Here is an 18,823-nt window from a genome sequence, read left to right as displayed (position 1 = left end):
GAGAAAAGTCCAGGACCAAGTTATTTTTATTCAGATGTTTCCTTCTTTTGCAACCATTATGAGTAAATGTATCATCTGTTGGAGAAGTACCTTTCAATGATCCCCTCATCTGCAAGAAACAAATCTCCCTCCCTAATTCAGAAATCTGCTTTGTTTCTGACGGAGATGCATTAGAAATTACTTAAAACGACATCCACCCCTCCCTCCCCCGCAAACACACCCCTAATAAAAGGGGGAAGAAGCGAAACACCCACAAATAAACATGCGGAGGGGATTTGTCATTCTTTGGGGATGTTTAATAGGCTAACATACTGAAAGGCAATGAGTTCACTTCGGGAAAGTGCCTCTTCCTGCATTTCCACCCTCCGCATGATGAGACCGGTTCATTGCGCTGCAGAAAGGCCGGAAAGGCACAGGTCCACACAACCACACAGCCACACTTGAGCGATGCCTCTGGTTCGCTTACCTGGCGCAGCTCTCTCCGCAAAGCTCCGGTGGAGGGAAGGGGGGGAAAGGCAAATTCGCCCTCAGCGCGAGCTCTTCAGAAAGAAGCTCCCGGGAATAGCTGTGAAGGCTTCCGCTGCTCCGATTGGCTAAAGCGCGAGATGTCATCACGATCAGGCGTGCGCTCGCTCGACAATGAGGATAGGCGGGATACTGTAGCAGGGGCAGGGCCGGATTTAGATTGAAAGAGGCCCTAGGCTATTCCACTTATGAGGCCCTTTCACCAGTGGTGGGATTCAATTTTTTAACAACAGGTTCTGTGGGCGTGGCTTAGTTGGGGGTGTGGCTTGACAATCATGTGACTGGGTGGGCGTGGCTAGCTGGTCACGTGACTGTGTAGGCGTGGGTAGCTTGTCATATGACCGGGTGGGCGTGGCTATGTGCATAGACTTTTTTCAGAGGGCTGAAAAAAGTCATTTCTGACTGGGCCTCGCACTTTTGACCGGTCCTCACAGTTATGACCATCCTCACATTTATGCCCGTGCAGTTTTCTTAACAACCATGTCACTCATTTCACAACTGCTTCTCTTCACCATGGTGACAAGATAGGGCAAAAACGTAAAATGTGATGACAGTCGTAAGTTCGAGGACTGGTCAAAAGTGCGAGGACCAGTCAGAAATAACTTTTTCAGCTCTCTGAGTAGTCCATATGCACAAAAGGACTACCCAGAGGGCTGAAAAAAGTCATTTCTGACTGGGCCTCGCACTTTTGACCGGTTCTCACAGTTATGACCATCCTCACATTTATGCCCGTGCAGCTTTCTTAACAACCATGTCACTCATTTCACAACTGCTTCTCTTCACCATGGTGACAAGATAGGGCAAAAACGTAAAATGTGAGGACAGTCGTAAGTTCGAGGACTGGTCAAAAGTGCAAGGACCAGTCAGAAATAACTTTTTCAGCCCTCTGAGAAGTCCATATGCATAAAAGGATACAGCAATAGAGAGGGATGAAGGAAGGGAAGGGAAATTAGAGTAGGAGAGAGAGGGAGAGAGAGGAGGAGAAGGAGAAAGGAAGAGGAAGTAGGGAGGAGAAGAAGAGGGGGAGGAAGAGAAAGTAAGAAGGAAAGAAAAGAGAGGTGGTAGGTGTGAGGAGAAAGATTGCTATACAATAAAAAAGATGAAAGGGAAGAAAGCCAACCCCAAACAAATATAAAGATATTAAGATAAAGAATGAATTGTTAAACTTTAAAGAATAAAAGAGAACAAATATGAATAAATAACAATAATTAGAAACACACATACAAACATACAATGTATTTTCTTTGAACAGAGTATTTGGCCGGTTCACAAATTTAAACAGTGTTTAGTCATTTCAATTAAATTTACAATTTCTATATTTCCTTTTTGCCATATTTATTCCTCATCTATTTTTGTAAAAAACCAATATTACCCTCATCCTCATCTCTAATCTTAATCAAATTCAATTTTTCCCTTCTATTCTATATTATACCCCTTCCCATTGTCATCTATTTTTATATCCATCCTCACATTGGTTAATTATGTAATATTAGTTGTTTAATATAAATTCAACATTTTAATATAAATCAATTAGTTATATAACTACCTTTTTTGTATATTAATCAATATGAACATGAATATTCCAATTATTTCCATGCAATCCAATTTTTTACAAATCCATTAATTATATTTACCAATAATAATAAACCAAATAATTTCCCCCATATATTCCTCCAAACCACAACTTAACCATTTCTGCTTTCAGAAATATACAATTAATAGTATCTCAATTATTACAATTCCCTAGTTAAATACAGCTTTTTTTTCTTTTGTGTTTTAAAATCCTTAACTCTTCTCTTTTTCCCTAAATTTCCCATTGTTTGCACGTACCTTTTTTGGTGAGGAAAAAGAAAAGAATTCTGCCTGCCTAATTTTCCAACCTTGCAGCAACAGCAAAGCAGTTTCACTTTCGTTTCTCAGTATAGCTAGGGGAAAAAATCAGCACTCTTTGGAAGGAAGCAAAATAGCAGAGACAAATCAGCTGAGAGCCGGGAGGCCAATTAGCCTATGCTGAAGCTCCGGGGGGCCAATAAAATTACAAAAAAAAACACCGAACCCTTTGTTAAATTGCTGGCTCCCCCGCCCCTCACCCACCACTATTTATTGGCAATAAATAGTGGTGCGGAGGGGCGGGGGAGCCAGCAATTTAACAAAGGGTTCGGCCGAGCCACCTAGAACCCCCAGAATCCCACACTGTGTAGGCCCCTCTGAATCTTGAGGCCCTAGGCTGAAGCCTAGTTAGCCTATAGGAAAATCCGGCCCTGAGCAGGGGTGGTTATCACGGAAACCGCAAGAGTTTCCTGGCTCTGTTGTGTTTTCTTTAAATTTATATAAATTTAAATGTATTAATTTATATAAATTTAATAAATAAATAAATAAATAAATAAATGAAGACGATGTTTGATAGAACCCGGTTAAGGAATGCAGGCTTTCAAGCCAAACCTGTCAAGCAGGCTTTCATTGACATAGATGCAGTAAAAATGAATAGCTTAAGCTACCTGGGCAAATATATATATATTCTTTTTTTTTTAATTATTAAAGTTTTTTTAAAAAACAAACAAAAACAGATATATACATCTTCTTTTCAACATGTTCGCATCAGTGATCCACATTTATACATTTTCTCTTTTTTAATATATCATATATATATATATATATATATATATAAAGATATCGTCCATTCTGAGAAACCCCAAAGACAAAATAGAATTAGAAGATCAAGGCATATATGAAATCCCATGTGCTTCCTGCCCATCAACATACATTAGACAGACCAACAGAAGAATGAGTGTGCGCATCGAGGAACACAAAAACTCAATACAAAAGCAAGAACACACATCATCATTAGTTCAACATATAAATACAACAGGACACAACATTAATTTTAATAAAACAAAAACAGTTGCAAAAATAGAACATCTCAATGGCAGGATAATCAGAGAAGCAATAGAAATGGAAAAAAGACCATATTGCATGAATAAATGGGATGACACTTCACGTCTGCCTACTATTTGGAAACCTGCTCTCATAGATAGACGAATCTTGACACCATATGTGGAACATGGACCAAACATTGCACAAAAAAATCCCAACCAAATCATATTCAAACCAGCCACAAAGATAAAGCCCTGCCACCTAGTGGAGAAAAACCGACCATACACCCGAAGCCAAGCCAATAAACACATACTGGGACTCCCAACCAATCAGAATGAAAAGGTGGAGCCATCCCAGAATACCAGCACCAGATTTGAAATTCCAACGTCAGTTAGTGCAAAATGACTACTGGCATAAGCCTGATGATGGCAGATGGGATTCTGCCAAAACGTCGCTTCTACCCTTTTAGGGATATATCCACAATTACACGGGAAGAAACCCGAAATATTAACTATACATACATAAACATATCTATATCTATATCTATATCTATATCTATATCTATATCTATATCTATATATATCTATCTATCTATCTATATATATATATATATATATATACATACATATATATATACATACATATATATATATATACATATATATATATATATATATATATATATATATATATATATATATATATATATATATAATATATTTATTTCTAGTATACCCTTATAATATATTCTATCATTCTAGTTATTTTATTTACATTTGACATAAACATGTACCGAATTTCCTTTCCACAATTTTTATATCTTCCCATTTATTTCTATATTTCTCCAAAACATTTTGATTTTCTATACGAAGAACCCGAGGCTCCATTATTGTTCTTCCTACTCCCAATCTGGGCTGCAAAACTGGCACTAAAGACACACAATTCTCCCGAGTTTTGCAGCCCAGATGCGGCCAATCAGTTATGAGTCTTACTGGCCAAGTTCTAACCTTTTTCCTACTTGAGATGTGTTTTATATTGATTGTTTCCTGGTATGATTTGATTGCTTATTTGTACCCTATGACCAGTGGTGGGATTCAGCCAGTTCGCACCATTTTGGGAGAGCCGGTTGTTAACTTTCTGAGCAGTTTGGCAAACTGGTTGTTGGAAGAAATCATTAGGGCAGAGAACCAGTTGTTAAATTACTTGAATCCCATCACTGCCTATGACCATCATTAAGTGTTGTACCTTATGATTCTTGACGAATTTATCTTGTCTTTTTATGTACACTGAGAGCATATGCACCAAAGACAAATTCCTTGGGTGTCCAATCACACTTGGCCAATAAAGAATTGTATTATTGTATTGTATTGTATTGTATTGTATTGTATTGTATTGTATTGTATTGTATTGTATTGTATTGTATTGTATTGTATTGTATTCAACTAACTAGTTCTTCTTGTATTATATTTTAAAGGATAGTTTTATGGTGTACAAAACCTCATCGCCTACCTGTTTTACCATCTGTTTTGATTGACTGTAGTTAATGGACACTTCTCAGAATGTAAACCTGAAAGTTTCTACCATTTTAAAAGCAAGCAGATATTCATTTAATTGAAGAATGCTTCTTCCCCAACATTCATTAACTAACTTCTCAATAATTTTTTCAATCTTAAGGAGTACAGCGCTTCAGTGTAGTTCAAAGCTTCTGTAAGGTCCCAGAAGTTTCCCTGAACCATTGAGATGCCAAAGAGAGTGAGACTCGAGACGAGGCTTACAAAAAGAAGCAGATTTTATTTATGGTCAAAACAAAATACTGGGTGAAACTATATCCAGAACATACAGATACAATCAGCGGTGGGTTGCTCCCATTCGGTCCGGTTCTTGCAAACCGGTAGTAATGGCAGTGGGAGGCTCTGCCCAGATGTCATCATGAATGATCTGCACATGCTCAGAAGCTTTGTGTGTGCACTCCCACTACGAACCGGTAGCGGAGGTAAGTAGAACCCACCCCTGGATATAATGCATGTAAGGAATAGCCACACCTTGGAGCAGGTATGGTGTCCTTTTATACCTTCAGAGGCATTAGCTTAATACCCAATTCTGGCACCTTGGCCCATGCCTTCCTTTGGCAGTGCAGCAAGGAACAGGGGGGTTGAGTGCTTAGCAACAGAGGGGTTGGGTCAGGGGGGAAATCCCATTGGTTTGGACTGGTTTGGGCGAACCAGTACTGATGATTTGCATTGGTTTGCTGAACCGGTAGCAATCATCCCTGGTGGCCCCGCCGCTGCCCGCCCGCCCACTCAACAGGAGCGCCGGGCAGGGGTGGAAGGCGGCCTTTTCTGCAGCATCCCCCTCCCCTCTTTCAATCGCCCTCCAAGGGGGGCTCTGCCTTTGCAGAAATGGGGCTGGCGGTTTGTACGGAGGATTGGCGGGGGGGATGCGCCACCCTCCGGGATGGAGAGCAGGGCAAGAAAAGGCTCCAAAGTTCACTCGGGCAGTCAAGCCATATGGCGGAGGGAAACTCAAAGTGTTGAGGGCTTCAGAAGGGCAGAATGTGCTTCAGAATGTGCAGCTCCTGGCTCTAACAGTGAGTGATGTCAAGTTGGCCACGTCCACAAGTCACATGGCCACCAAACCACGCCCACAGAACCGATAGCAAAATTTTTTAGATTTTACAACTGGTCTGGGTACTTAGAAATCCGCTTCCTGAAATATCCACCAGGCGCAGAATTGTACAGAAAAACAAGATAACAAGATAACAGAAGTTAGATCACTGGTAGGAGTAAATGGCCGAGGCAATTCCAATTCTTAGCAAAGCAATTCTTACAGGAGCAAAACAGCAAGTTTTTATTATGTCCCAGTAATTCTACCTATTCTACTATTATGTCTCTACATTCCTCCCTTTTCTATTTTGAACAGGATATGTCCTGTCAATGGTGAACTAGAGGTGTATATGGACAGTCTGGAGGACCATGATATTTGCCGGTTTATTGGGAGAGGTAGAAGACACTATGCGTTGGATTAAAAGGATGAAACAGAGGAGGAGGAGACCTCCAAAGGTTAACAACACTAGAAATCCAATCCTTTTCCAATAAGAGAAGGGACTGCCAAACCAGGTGAAGTCAACTGCCCCAGTCCAAGTGTGTACTGGGATGTGTGCGACCTTCTCCACTTTGGCAGAGCTTTTCCCTGATCATAAATTTTGTAAACAAAATTTGTGAGATTAAATTTTCCACACACACCTACTACAGTACTTTTGCTAACAAATAGTGTAAAGCAAACATATTCTGAGATATCGCTATTTTAAACAGTGTGCTGTTTAGCTATTAAATTTAAGCACAGCCTATAACCTTATAATTCTAAACAGCATATAAATGGGAGTTCTACAACCATACATACCATCTTCTGCCCAGGTGGCTGGTCCATATATCTGAATTATTCTTTTTGAATTAGGCCATACATGATCCTTCCATTCTCAACATTCTCTTCGATCTGTGGGCCTACTTTCTCATAAACAGGTACACCCAGTCTTTTACCTTGTTGTATGGACAGTAGAAAAAACTAGGTTTCACAGTTCCTAATATACATGCTTCATACCATCGCTTAGGCAATTGCGCATAGGCAAACTTTCCACATATCCAATATAAGCCATCTGGAGCATGCCAATTAAAAGTTACCACATTCGTCCATCACCCACCCTTTCTAGTTATATTTTCAAATGGTTACTAGGTTGTGTCTGGTTAATTCCAGACTGAAAGGTGACAATAAGCGAAGAAAACACATTTGCTTGTAGTATGTTTCACATATATCATTGCATGATATTCTCCTTCTATTAGTCCTATGCAGAAGAAAATTATTCCCAAATATTGAACCATTGCATTAAATCAATATATTTTATATTGTCAGGGATTATGATAACACTATCTCCTAGGACTACTGTGTTCAAGTCAAGTTGATCTGATTCAATGCCCCAATCCTCCGGTGTAAGATATATATAGGAATAGACTTTCAATGGGGAGCAATTCCTTGCACATTTCCACAATCACAGTGTCCCACTATTCTCCACAGGCATATATCAGTTCACAATCACAACAATAATAACAACATTCAGTGATACAGTTACAATCACAGAACCAACACAATCTGTAGAGTGCAAAGTTGCACAGCTTCTTTTGGGATCTTCAGATGGACTAACATAGGCCACCACTCAGGTCGGAAAGACCAAAAGGTTGCTACTCTTGCAATGAGAAAAATCACAATGACTACATCAGTTTTTGGAAATGTTTATCTCAGCAGGTCTTCTCCAGGAATCTCTTTCCACTCTAAGTTCTTCCACTGGTCCTTTTACACGTGTGTAGTGGTTCCACCCTTTGTCTTTAGTTTGGATTGCTGTTTCAGTGGTCAGCAGGATTTAGTAGGACCTGTCCCAGGCTTGGCTAAGTTTTTCCACATGTCAGATTTTATCAGGACCCAATCACCAGGCTGGAACATATGACCAAAATCAAGAGGTAGGATTTGAGCTAGAAGTCCTTCATTTCTGAGGCAAGATAAAGAAGAGGAGAGGCCAAGTATACAGTTCTTTACAGACATATCTTTAGTTTCATATTGTGGAATTTCCCCCATTCTGTCCAAGTGTGGAAATCCAAAGATCATTTCAGAAGGCAAAGCCAAGGGTAAAGATTTGGCTCACGGCATAGACAATTTTGCATTCCACTGAACATGACATTCCCACTGAATTCCCACTGCCTCCATGATTGATTGAAGCCCTTTTGCACGAAAATGAGTCCCTGGTTGTTGTCTATAGCTTCTACTACTCCATATCTAGGTATAATCTATTCCAATATAATTTTGGTGATTACTACTGCAGTGGCTCTCATGGCTGGATAAGCCTCAACCCATCCAGTCAAGTGGCCCACTATAAATATTTATGTCTCCCCATTTGAGGTAGTTTAATAAAATCAACTTGAATGCATTGAAATGGTCTCACACTAAAGTTTCCCTCCCTTTTCTTTATGTATAGAATTTGCAGTTCAGCAGTTCGAATCCCTAGTGCTGCGTAATGGGGTGAGCTCCCGTTCCTTGTCCCAGCTTCTGCTAACCTAGCAGTTCGAAAGCACATAAAAAATGAAAGTAGAAAAATAGGGACCATTTTTGGTGGGAAGGTAACAGCAATCCGTGTCTCTTTGGCGTTTAGTCATGCCGGCCATATGACCACAGACACGTCTTTGGACAGCACTGGCTCTTCAGCTTTCAAACGGAGATGAGCACTGCCCCCTAGAGTCAGGAAAGACTGGCACATCTGTGTGAGGGGATGTTGTGGCCCCGCCCTCTGAGCCTGTCCCATCGGAGGAAGAAAGCTCCGAGCATGAGGAAGAGGAGTCAGCCAGGCCTCCCTCTCCAGGCCCCTCCCCTCTGGCATTGTCTCAAGTGCCAGTCGAGGGAGAGGAGACAGCTGATTCGAGTCAAAGTGATAATGAAACATCATTCCTGGACGCACGCCTCCGAAGGCGTGATAAACGTTTGCAGCAGCTTGGGAGGCGTGCTAGGGATTAGCACTGAGTCACTGGACCACACCCCAGAGACTATATAATAGAGGGTAGTGGTCAAAGGATCCTTGTGACGAACAAAGCAAAACCTTGGAGTCACTAAAGCCTCGTCCGGAACTGCTGGGAGGAATATTATTTCTGTTTGGACTTTCTTGAACGTTCGTATCTTATCTGTCTGTTTGTGAAAATAAAGTAACTTGGCAGACGGTGTGTCTATCGCTGCCAAGTCGGAGATAAGAACTGGGTGCGTTCCAAAGTGTTTCCTTAACCCTCGACTGGCTGTGTGTGTGTGTGTGTGGGTACGGGGACAGATCAGGGGAACCTTTACCTTTACCTTGCTATTTTATCTCATTTTGCTGTATCATATCTCATTTTATTGCATTTTACAGTGGCTGGTGCTCCTGTCTGATATGGTCAATTGACTAATCAATAAAAGACATTATATCATACAATAAAAAGGAAATAGCTGACATAGATTTAAGGTTGCATGCAGGAAGCATCAGTTGAAAGTGTTGGGGTACCTGCCCTGCATCTTCTGGAAGGCAGTTCAGCAACTTGGTGCCATCGGTGTTCTTTAAAATCATAACACTCCACACTGCGGATAGCCTTTGGGGCTTGGCCTCCTACCACTACCATCACCTCTAACAGAAGCAACAACATAAGATATACATTAATTGGGGGGGAGGGGGAGAGAAACTGAACAGTCTCTGACAATGAACAAAAAAATTCCTATCCACAGTACCATTCCACTTCTCAGAAAAGCATTACTCAGGATGGGTTGAAAAGGTTCAAGGAAAGCCCTACAGATATGAATATAGTGCAGCCTTTTTTGACTTGTCCCTGGAAAAAAAGATGATGGCTCAGCGGCTAAGACGCTGAGCTTGTCGATCAAAAGGTCAGCAGTTCAGTGGTTTGAATCCCTAGTGCCACATAATGGAGTGAGCTCCCATTACTTGTCCCAGCTTCTGCCAACCTAGCAGTTCAAAACACGTAAAAAAATGCAAGTAGAAAAATAGGGACCACCTTTGGTGGGAAGGTAACAGCGTGGCGTGTGCCTTTGGTCTCCATGGTCATGTGCTCCACATGACCATGGAGACGTCTCCGGACAGCGCTGGCTCTTTGGCTTTGAAACGGAGATGAGCACTGCCACCCTAGAGTTGGGAATGACTAGCACATATGTGCAAAGGGAACCTTTACCTTCACCTTTATACCCAAACAATTCCCACTAATGAAAAAATGAGAAGGTATCTTCTTTTGCCTACATAGCAGTCATCTTAGTTAAGAGAGTTGTTTCTTTATGAATTGTAACTCTAATTAAGTCTGTTTAATGCCACACAACAGCTTTCAATTTTCTTAAATAAAAGGTGAAGTCCTAGCCTAGGTTAACAAGAATGTAGACACAAGTCAGCATCCATTTAATTAATTTAATTTAATTTAATTTAATTTAATAATTTAATTTAATTTAATAATTCAATTTATATGCCGCTCCTCTCTGAAGACTCAGGGCGGCTCACAATTCATTTTTAAAAAATCATTATAAAAAAACATTTAAAAATTAAAAACATTAAAAACATTAAAAACTTATTCATGCCATTCATGGCCGGATCTCACCAGATCACAAGAACGAGATCAACGGTCCCAGGCCTGCTGGAAAAGCCAGGTCTTCACTGCTTTTCGGAAGGCCAATAGGGTGGGGATGGTCCGGACCTCAGGAGGTAACTAGTTCCAGAGAGCTGGGGCAACCACAGAGAAGGCCCTCCACCGTGGGCCCGCCAGCCAGCATTGTTTAGCTGACGGGACCCAGAGGAGACCAACTCTGTGGGATCTTACCGGTCGCTGGGAGCTATGCGGCAGAAGGCGGTCTCGAAGATAACTTGGCCCTGAGCCATTTTGTATGCACCTGACAAGACTCTCTGGCTGTTTTATTAATTTTACTAGATTGATTTAAGTATGCTTTAATTGAACAGGAAATTAAGACATAATGGCTTCTTCCAATTCTATAATTTTCTACTTCATTTCAATTATTCGAATTATATATATATATATTAAAATAAAAAAGAGCCGCTGACTTAAATCACATACATTTTTTCATACAATGCAAGTCAATTCGAAAAGGAAATACATATAAGTGACATGCTTACCTTTGGAAGGCAGGAAGGTGTTCTTAACTTTGTTCGTGTGGACTTCATCAAAGCTCTTTATTCAAGTGGCAACAAATGGTACTTCATTGCTTCAATTAGGTAATCTTTACACGCACTGCTATTTTTAACAAGTATCTCTTCTTCAACTCTCTGTGAATTAGCCATATTGATGCAATCTTAGCAAGAAAGAACACACTGACTAATTTGCATGAATGTAGTTTCCATGTAGTTATTAGTTCTGAATTGGTTCAGTGAAAACTTTAAAATAATTTTTCCCAACAATTATTGCTAAATGAAAATAAACTAGAGATAATGACAATCTGATCTATTTATCTTTTTTATTTGTGAAGTACTCTTTGAAATATTCTATACGAATAATAAAGATTTTTTTTTATTAATATTGATCAGTGTTTTTCAGCCTGGGCAACTTCTAGATGTGCAGACTTCAGTTTCCAGAGTTCTCACCTTGAGAGACGAAGGAATTCTGAAAGCTGAAGTTTGCATGTCTGAAGTTGTCCATATTGGAGAACTGTGACTTTTTAATTTATTATCAAATTTATTTTATAATTTTTTGTATTTTATATTCATATAATTTAGCTATCCCGTTTATGGTGCCCTTAGTTCGTATAACCCTCAAACCTGCAAATCCAATCTATATACAATACTATTAAAACTCTTGTTGTCATTACCATTAACTGAATGAAATGGTGCATTAGAGGGCAACAATATTTGAACCAAGATACTGTATTTTTCGGAGTATAAGACGCTCCAGACTATAAGATGCACCTACCTTTTTTGGTGAGGAAAACAAGAAAAAGAAATCTGCCTCTGCCTCCCAGCAATTTTGCCTCCTTGCAGCAAAGAGCAAATAGCCTGCTTTACTTTCATTTTCGTTTTCAGCATAGCTTGATTAGCACAAGAAAAAAATATCTGCTCCCAGCAATTTATCTTCTTGCAGCAAGCAGCAGAGGCCTGCGCAAAACAGCTGAGAGCAAAACAGCTGAGAGTCGGGAGGCTGATCCAATCAGCTTGTGCTAATTAGGTTGTGCTGAAGCTGAAATGAGCTGTTTCTTCTTGCTGCTAGGAGGTAAACTGCTGGGAGGCAGAGGCCAAAGGGTGGGGTACTGTGGGTGGGCGGGGTTACATTCAGTGTATAAGATGCACCTAAATTTTCACCCGCTTTTACAGGGAAAAAAGACCCCATCTTTGTCCAGGAATGCAAAAATTATATATATTACTCCTATATTTCCTCACAACAACCTTATGAGGTAGATTGGGTTAAAGTCATTAAGGGAGTTGCTGTGGTTGCAGATGGAGTAGAAACTGAATCTCTCTGGTGTCAGTCAAATACGTTAGCCATTGTCCGTGGTCCTTGCCCATTCTATTCATTTATTAGCTTCCTACTCTGTAACTGAATGTAGACTGCCCCCTTCAGTCACTGGAGATCAGGTAGACCAGTACCATCCTAGCCCTTAGGAGGTCATCAGCCCCTATTTTTAAACTGTCTTTGACAGTTTTGTAAACTCAGTGGAGAAGTCAATAGGGATTCTAAACTGTTCTCCGGTGAGAATATCATTTGGTAAAAATAAAATTAAATATTAAAATTAAAATTCTAATTAACCCTGACGGAATATAAAAAAGAGAGGGGGTGTATTATGATCAAGAAATGACATACCTCAACAATACCTCTTTCAACAACAAACCTAAACAGGGAAAGAGTAAAAAGCAAAATGCATAATTTACACAACACAATATTTCTCCTGATATTGATGCCATGGTTTTAAGTCTTCCTTTACTATTGTGCATTCCTATTTCCTGGAAAATCTGTCAATTTCTGCTGTGTGAAGGAAAAGGTCAGGATAGGCAATTTGCAACCTCTGTCTAATGAACTCCTCAATTTATATAGCAATAATGAACCCTTTGCAATTTAGTTCCGACAGAGCATCAGACAATACAACTGCGTCTTTCAAATGACACTCTTTTGTGCCAAAGTCCTTCCAACGAGGAATGGATGGAATCCTTCTGTGAGTAATCAAGAGCAAATTACATTGACATTTAATGACAAACCCAAATAAATAAGCCAAATTTATTAAAATTTACTTCATGAGTCCTCAAGGCGGTGTTGAATTGAGAATGGGCATATTCCACAATAATGGAATCAATGTGAGATTGTAGGTATGTAGGTGGGTGGGTAGCAAGAAGGAAGAGGGGAGAGGAGGGAGGGAAGAAAAACCAGCAGAGGGAGGGAGGGAGGGAGGGAGGGAGGGAGGGAGGGAGGAAGGAAGGAAGGAAGGAAGGAAGGAAGGAAGGAAGGAAGGAAGGAAGGAAGGAAGGAAGGATTGCCAACACTCATTCAAGAAATTAAATGGGGAAGCCAACAGGAAATTGGAAGTTGCTCCCTCTCACTGATTTTTTTTCACATATGGTTATTTTCTCACGTATAGTTCTCTGTTTCAATAACGAGATATCTACTAAACGAAGACCCAACGAAGCACAGGTTGCCTAGGATGATTATAAAGGTTGATTCAACTTTTATAGAAAGCACCAATTTGGGGGATTTTATTATCCGGAATGGATCAACTTGTTGGGGCCAATTCGTGGCCAACTTGCTGCAAGACAACTTGCCATGGGACAATTCAACAAATACACAAGGTAAATTTTCAATAGAACTGTGGCCAGTAATAATAAAATAAAGAAAGTCAATAGAGAAATAGTATTATCTAATATCAACGAAAATGCGGTCACCATTAGTAAAAGTAACCGAATGAAATGATTAATAGAACAATTGAATTGTCGTGCAGTCTGTTGGCTATGGTGAGTTGGTTGCAGCAAGTTGGCCAAATCAGGGCTGTCAAATTCCCATCCCACGGGCTGGATGCGTCACGCACTGGCCACGCCCATTTAGCGAAGGAGAAAAAAGTCCCGATATATCACATGATGCCGCCATGATGATGGGAGTTTGATACCCGTGGCCTAGACCCTTTGTTACAGTGGTGAAATACAAATTTTTTTACTATTGGTTCTGTGGGCATGACTTGGTGGGCATGGCAGGGGACGGATACTGCAAAATCTCCATTCCCACCCCACTCCAGGGGGAAGGATATTGCAAAATCTCCATTCCCATCCCATTCCTGGGGAAGGAGACTGCAAAATCTCCATTCCCAACCCACTCCTGAGGGAAAGATACTGCAAAATCTCCATTCCCTCCCCACTCTGGGCCAGCCAGAGGTGGTATTTCCCAGTTCTCCAAACTGCTCAAAATTTCCGCTACCGGGTCTCCAGAATTGTCAGAACCTGCTGGATTTCACCCTTGCTTTGTTATGTTTCTTCCTTTACACAAACTTTTATCTTGCAATGTAACCAGGGAATAAAAGACCATGAATGAAATGTCTCCAGTTAATTACCTGGACCAAATATTCCTTTGACAGCAAAGGTAATCGAACATGTTCCATCAGATGGGCCATGAGTTCTTGCCTCACATCTTTGTCATAGTTAACCCAAGCAATCACTGCTTCAAACACCTTATGTGAAATAAAGACACGTTATGAGTTCTGCATATGGTTTTCTTGATAGATAGATATAGAACGCTAAGATTTTGCTTATTTTATAATTCAAGCTGAAAGAGAGGAAGAACATTTCCAGCAACAGCCAGCTGGAACTGCCTTGTCTCCACCCATTCATCTCTTAGAAGTGAAGACATATTGATTATATAAAGTTTTAATTTATCTAGACCAGATTAATATGTTTTAAAATGTAACAATAACTAGCTAGTTTTGGCATTACAAAGAACAACACATCTAATTTCCCCTATGAATTCTTTTTTTGAATTAGCTGGAACTAAGGATTCCTATCAGTATTTATACTTTTACGCTTTTTCACATGTTTAGCAGTATGCCGTCCGTGGGTGAGACGTCAGAGATGGCTCGGGAGTTCATGGCTTCCATGACAGCTATGGACCTGACCCAGTTAATTCATGGCCCTACCCACACAGGGGGAAACACGCTGGATCTGGTTTTTGTCTCTGGACAGTGGTTGAGGGATCTTGATATAGGGGATATAGTTACTGAACCCTTGTCATGGTCAGATCACTCTCTCCTTCGTCTCGACTTTCGAACCGCTGCACCCCGCCGCAGGGAGGCGGAGCCGGTCAGATGGTTCCGCCCCAGGTGCCTGATGGAACCTGACAGATTCCAGACGGAGCTTGGGCCATTTCCTGAGGTTCTGGCACACGCCTCGACTGGAGACCTGGTGGCCGCCTGGGATAGGGCGGCTGCTGGTGCTCTGGATCGGGTCGTGCCTTTGCGGCCTCTGACCCGGCGCCGATCTCAATTGGCTCCTTGGTTTACCGAGGAGCTGAGGGAGTTGAAGCGCCGGAAAAGACGCCTAGAGAGTAGTTGGAGGGCCAGTCTTCTTGAATCTGACCGGACACTAGTAAGATCCCACATTAGGAATTACTTAGTGGCGATAAAAGCAGCGAAATGTAGTTATTTTGCTGCTCTTATTGCGTCATCAGATAATCGCCCGGCCGCCCTCTTTAGGGTGACCCGCTCCCTGCTCCACCAGGAAGCGCGGGAGGACCCCTTGGAGGGTAGAGCCGAGGATTTTGTTCAGTATCTGTATGACAAAATCACTCAGATTCGGGAAGATTTGGACTCCGACTGGGTAGTCTCAGGGGGAGAGACAGGGGCAGGTCTTGAGAATGTTATCTGGGATGAGTTTGATCCTGTGACCCCTGAGGACGTGGACAGGATTCTGGGTAGACTGAACGCGACCACTTGTTTATTGGACCCGTGTCCTTCCTGGTTAGTACTGGCTTCCCGGGAAGTGACACGAGGCTGGCTCCAGGGGATTATAAACGCTTCGCTGAGTGAGGGTGACTTTCCCGCCGCCTTGAAAGAGGCGGTGGTGAGGCCTCTCCTCAAGAAGCCTTCCCTGGACCCGGCAATGTTGGTAAATTATCGTCCGGTCTCCAATCTTCGCTTTGTTGCGAAGGTTGTTGAGAGTGTGGTCGCGCAACAGCTCCCCCAGCACCTGGATGAAACGACGTATCTGGATCCGTTCCAGTCGGGCTTCAGGCCCGGGTACAGCACGGAAACGGCATTGGTCGCGTTGGTTGATGATCTCTGGAGGGCTCGGGACAGGGGGTGCTCCTCTGTCCTGGTCCTGTTAGATCTCTCAGCGGCTTTTGATACCATCGACCATGGTATCATGCTGCACCGGTTGGAAGAGTTGGGGGTGGGAGGCACTGTGTTGCGGTGGTTCTCCTCCTTTCTCTCTGACCGGTCGCAGTCTGTGTTGACAGGGGGACAGAGGTCGACCCCGAGGCCCCTCATATGTGGGGTGCCGCAAGGGTCGGTCCTCTCGCCTCTCCTGTTCAACATTTATGTGAAGCCGCTGGGCGAGATCATCCGTGGTTTCGGGGTGGAGTACCATCAGTACGCTGACGACACCCAGCTGTACATCTCCACCCCGGATCACCCCAACGATGCCCTTGAAGTGATGTCCCGGTGCCTGGAGGCCGTACGGATCTGGATGGGGAGGAACAGGCTCAGGCTCAACCCATCCAAGACTGAGTGGCTGTGGTTTCCGACGTCCCGATATAGTCAGTTGACGCCATCACTGACTATTGGGGGCGAATCATTGGCCCCCACGGAGAGGGCTCGCAACTTGGGCGTCCTCCTGGACTCACGGCTGTCTTTAGAAGAGCACTTGACGGCCGTGACCGGGAGGATTTTTCATCAGGTTCGCCTGATTCGCCAGTTGCGTCCCTTTCTGGATCGGGACTCTTTACGCACGGTCACTCATGCCCTTGTCACCTCCCGCCTGGACTATTGCAATGCTCTCTACATGGGGCTCCCCTTGAGGAGCACCCGGAGGCTCCAACTGGCGCAGAGTGCGGCCGCGCGGGTGGTAATGGGAGCGACATGGCGTTCCCATGTAACACCTCTCCTGCGCGAGCTGCACTGGCTCCCGGTGGTCTTCCGGGTGCGCTTCAAGGTTTTGGTTACCACCTTTAAAGCGCTCCATGGCTTAGGACCCGGGTACTTGCGGGACCGCCTACTACCACCAATAGCCTCCCACCGGCCGGTACGCTCCCATAGAGAGGGGCTCCTCCGGGTGCCGTCAGCCAAACAATGCCGACTGGCGGCCCCCAGGGGGAGAGCCTTCTCTGTGGGGGCACCTACTATCTGGAACGAGCTCCCCCCAGAGATACGGAGGATCCCGGATCTGCGCACCTTCCGCCGCGCCTTAAAGACCTTACTATTTCACCAGGCCGGCCTGGCCTAATTTTCCCCCTCTTTTATAAAAGATTTTTAAAATTTTAAATATTTTTTAGTATTGATATATTCAATTTTAAATTGGTTTTAAAAGTTTGGGGTTTTAAATTTGTCGGGGCCAAAATTATTTAATTTGATTTTATTCTATTTTTTAAATTTTGTATTGTATGTGTTTTTATTGTTTGGCTGTGCACCGCCCTGAGTCCTTCGGGAGTAGGGCGGTATAGAAATCTAATAAATAATAATAATAATAATAATAATAATTTGTATCATATACAGTTTGATTCAGATTATTTTTTTCACAATTGGTTTTCCTTGAGGAGATAAATATTAGAATCTTCCTCCAGTTTATTAATAGTTGGAGTTAATGTAGGAGACCCCTTTCTTCCTCTAAGCAAGAAAAGAGTCTCCTGCATTATCACCAACTATATAATAATGTAGATAAAACGGTTTTCTTTGAGGTTCATAGATTTTTGCTTTGGCAGCCACAATTGGAAAAAAAAAATCTGAACAGAATGAAGTGAAAGGGAAAAAACATTCAAAGATCTTTCTCCTATATCCTCCTATCAAGATATATTGTAAAGGGATAAATATTTCAACAATGCGCCTTCTAATCTACCGGTAGTTCCATGGTTTTAAAGGTGTGTAAAAACTTTTGCATTAAAACTATTTCAAAGCCAAAGTTAGACACTTCTGATCTTACTGCAACTGTTCTTATATTGGAATATTTTGGGCAAAAAAAGACACAGCATCTGAGTTTCAGATCAAAAAAGAACAGAACACTCCATTTCAAACTCAAATTTTAAACATTAGCATCTAAAACAGATTGCACACCTCTATATTATTACATATCGTAACGGCTAAATAAGGAAGACATTACCTTACTTTTTCTTCTGATGGTACTGTCAATTTGTCACTGGATATTAAGCCGCACACCTGTTCTACACCAATACTGAGAAATTCCTCACCTAGTACAACCTCAGTAAAGTGCTGTTCTATTTCAAGAAAAAAAAATGTAAATATACAGATTGTAGCAACAGAAAAAGCATGAAGGAAGCATTTTATCCTTATAGAGATTCAGGAAACACAAAATAGTTTTCTTTCTAGTTATATTTGCTAGAATATACAGCTCATGTCAATGAAAGAATAATGTCATTTAAAATGTGGAAATCTCATTTATAAAGCCAACTGGACTTTGTGTGCAACTACCAACATAATTTCTAAAGTAAGGCCACTATATTTGGAAAATAAGACTGACTATTAGGTCTTCCTTTTGAAAGATGTAATACATAATAAGATTAAAGACTGGAATCATGGCAGTGGCTGGATAAATCCTATTTTAAATACAGGGTTATCCCAAAGTCTTAGTACAGAACTATATTAAGTGCAAAGTGTGCATAATGCTATATACATCAAGAGCATAAACAAACAAATATCAGCAAACAAGATAGATGAATTC

The 18,823-nt window shown here is 41.8% G+C and overlaps 1 long non-coding RNA gene across 1 annotated transcript; it reads right to left on the bottom strand.

Moving 5' to 3' along the window:
• Positions 1-5,170: 5,170 nt before the first annotated feature.
• On the bottom strand, positions 5,171-15,056 carry LOC148112697 (uncharacterized). The gene is made up of 3 exons (XR_015729166.1): positions 14,491-15,056; positions 11,087-11,236; positions 5,171-9,584 (listed from the first exon to the last, which is right to left on the bottom strand). It is a non-coding gene; the product is annotated as an uncharacterized LOC148112697 (long non-coding RNA).
• Between the last annotated feature and the right edge of the window lie 3,767 nt (positions 15,057-18,823).

Source organism: Pantherophis guttatus, chromosome 8, assembly GCF_059756535.1.
Source record: "Pantherophis guttatus breed Tessera chromosome 8, ASM5975653v1, whole genome shotgun sequence".
Lineage (NCBI taxonomy): Eukaryota > Metazoa > Chordata > Lepidosauria > Squamata > Colubridae > Pantherophis > Pantherophis guttatus.
Note: the sequence above shows the minus strand (reverse complement) of the source record. Positions and strands in the feature narration are given on the sequence as shown.